Source organism: Euphorbia lathyris, chromosome 6 (assembly GCF_963576675.1).
Source record: "Euphorbia lathyris chromosome 6, ddEupLath1.1, whole genome shotgun sequence".
NCBI lineage: Eukaryota > Viridiplantae > Streptophyta > Magnoliopsida > Malpighiales > Euphorbiaceae > Euphorbia > Euphorbia lathyris.
Genome location: NC_088915.1, coordinates 83,193,172 through 83,196,855, shown reverse-complemented (window position 1 = coordinate 83,196,855; position 3,684 = coordinate 83,193,172).

Here is a 3,684-nt window from a genome sequence, read left to right as displayed (position 1 = left end):
AAAACAAATGGACGCCACAAAACCTCTAACTTGCCACAATAGAAGAAAGCAGAAAACCCTGAAGCACACGTAAGAAAATACAGGGAACTGATGGACCTAGGAGGAGCAAATGAAGGGATCCTTTGTAGAATGTTTTCTACAACATTGAGCGGATCAGCCTATGGATGGTTCGAATCCCTTGCGGCTGGATCTATAAATAGCTGGGAAGAATTAAGCTGAGAATTCTGTGCGAAATTTGCAGGTAGTATCCCTTGCAAGGTGTCTAGCAGAACACTATATGATCTAAAGCATAAAGAAGGCGAACCATTGAGAACCTACATCAATCGATTCAATGACTTGTGTATGGATATAACGGACGTTGATGTAAATATGGCGGTAGAAGCCATAATAAAAAACACGAGGTGTGAACGATTGCAGGAAAAATTGGTTATCCATAAACCAAAAACAATGGTGGAATTAGTTGAACGCTGCAAAAGATTTATGGAGATTGATGACATCAACAGAAACAATGAATCATCAGGCCATAATTCATCAGAAAGGAGAGACCATGGCGGATCTAGCAGGCACAAGAACAGATGGACGGATGCCAGGCCCAGTAGACGTGATAACAGATGGGCGGATAGCAAGTGGATGGATCAAAGAAGCAAGCGTCCCTCCAAAGGCGGATCTCATTTCACGCCCCTTAACGCTCCTAAGAATGAGGTCTTATTATGGCTAGAGAAGAGTAGATTCAAAAGAGACGTCACATACCCTGATTTTAAAGGCGAACAGCACATCCCGATGGGAAAAAACACAAAGGCATATTGCAAATTCCATAGAAGGCAGGGCCATGACACTAATAGATGCCTTGCGCTGGATAAGGAGACTGAAAAATTAATTGAACGAGGAGTGCTCGACAGGTTCGTTCAAAATGAACAAAATGAAGGAAAAGAAAAAGAAGGTGGCAAAGGCAAAGGCAAGGGAGTGATCAACGTTATTGCAGGTGGACCCGAATATCAACCACTCGCTAAAAAAGCAAGGATGCAGGATTCTGATAAAGTGGCTCTCAATAAACTTTTCGCCGAAGTTGGATCCACTAATGGTCCTCACGCTAATGCATTAGTAATCATGATGAACATTGAAAGATGGGATATGAAGCGTGTCATGATTGACATTAGGAGCTCATGCAATGTGATCACAAGAAGCGCATTCGCCAAGTTGAAAATATATCCAATGCAGGTTGAAGCTACTATTGTGGAAATCCTAGGGGTGACCGGACACACTGTCTAAACCAAGGGACAGGTAATGCTGGAATGTGAGATCATGGACGAAAACCAGACTTGGAATGGGGAGCAAAAATTCACCATCCTGGATGGCCGGTTGGCGTATAATGTTATCTTAGGAAGACCTTTCCTCTCAGAAGTTGTCGCCCTAATATCGGTACACCATTTAACTATGTATGTTCCTATTGAAAAAGGCAGGATAATGACAAAAGGGAGCCAAAAAACGGCTCAAAAAACCTATACGGCGTCTCTAACTATACGCCCACAAGAAGATAACGATGAACAAGAGGAAGAGGAGAATGTGAACACAGTCGCTCTAGGAGAGACCGAGACATGCCTTATCTCCGAAGGGAAAATAGTGAAAATTGCAAAGGGGCTGCACCCAGAGATCAAGGAGGCAATTATGCAAACCCTCGTTGAGTGCCATAAGGTTTTTACCGGTGATAGTGAAATACTAAGAGGAGTAAGCCCAAACCTCATTACTCACAAACTCAATACAATAGATGAAGTTACACCGGTCACACAAAAAAGAAGAAATCATGGGCTAGAGAGACAGAAGGCGATAGAGGAGGAGATCGCAAAACTCAAAAAAGCGGATGCGATAGAAGAAGTCATTTATACTGAATGGCTGGCGAATGTGGTCCTAGTTAAGAAAGCTAGCGGAGCATACAGAATGTGTGTCAACTTCACGGACTTAAACAAGGCGTGCCGGAAGGACAATTATCCTCTACCATGTATTGACATTTTGGTGGATGGAACGGCAGGGCACGAGGTCTACTCTTTCACAGATGTGAAATCCAGCTATTACCAAATACCTATGCATCCTGAGGACATAATCAAGATATCATTCATCACACATCAGGCGACATATTGTTTTAAAGTGATGCCTTTTGGCTTAAAAAATGCAGGGGCCACATATCAGTGCATGATGAACAAGATCTTCGATGATAAGAAGGGTGATAACTTCTCCATATACGTTGATGACATGATCATCAAAAGCAAAACGATGAAGGAACATGCGGCGGACATCAAAGAGGTACTCGATGTATTAAAAATTCATAATATTAAGCTTAACCCGAAAAAATGTACGTTTGTTGCCACATCTGGAAAATTTCTGGGCTATATCATTAATCGCCAAGGAGTCATGGCCAACCCTGAAAAATTAAAGGCGGTGTTAGAAATGAGGCCACCAAAGAACCTTCGAGAGGTGCAGCGCCTGAACGGGCGGATCATTACTCTGGGAAGATTCATACCTTGCTCCGCTAGACGATGCCTCCCCTTCTATGAAGTGATTAAGAAGCAAAAATCCTTTGATTGGAATGATGATTGCCAACAAGCCTTCGAAGGAATAAAGGAGTTCCTGTCTAAACCACCACTAATGAGTAGACCAACTAAAAGTGAGGACCTTTATTTATACGTATCAGTTACAGAGAAAGCAATATGTACGGTCATAATCAGGGAGGAAGAAGGACAGCAATATCCTATATATTATGTGAGCAAGGTGTTGAAAGATGCTAAAACAAGATATTCAAAACTAGACAAAATGGCGTTGGAGTAGTAATCACTTCCATACACATGCGTCCGTATTTTCAAGCACACACCATCATATTGCGAACGAGTATACCAATGAAGAAGGTATTGCAGTGGCCAGAAACATCCGGCAGGTTGATGGAGTGGTCCATACAGCTAGGCGAGTTTGACATTCGGTACGAAGGAAGGGTAGCGTTGAAAAGCCAGGTTTTGGCGGACTTTGTTAACGAATTCACAGAGGAATTCACAAGCTCGCCAAAAGTCAGAAAAGAGGAATGGACAATGCATACAGATGGAGCCTCTTCAGAAGAAGGACTAGGAGCGGGAGTAGTAATAAAGGGGCCAGAGTATGTCCTAATCTACTATGCAGCCAAATTAGATTTCACCACAAATAACAACGCGGCAGAGTACGAAGCCCTAATCCTCGGATTACAACTGTTGAAGGAAGTTGTACCAGAGCATATAGTGATGTACAACGATTCAAAGTTGATGGTGAACCAGGTAACGAAGAATTTCCATGTCAAAGATGAAACCTTGATAAAAATATGTAGAAGAAGCAAAGCGGATCCTATCTATACTGGAGGGCAAAGACGTGAAGTGGGAAATAGTACACATCCCACGAGAATCAAATACGGAGGCGGATCACCTAGCCAAAGCAGCCTCCACCAAAAGTCAGTGGCAAGACCTCACATGTCCGTTTTCAATCAAAACGAGACCGGCATTTGATAAAGAAGAAGTGGCGATCGTCCAGTTAGCTTAGAATGATTGGATAACCGCCATAGTGAAGTACCTGAAGGAAGGAATTCTGCCTGAAGACAAGAATCAAGCTAGGAAGGTGGTCAAGAAGGCCGCTCATCATGCTATTATGGAGGATCAGTTATACAAAAAATCT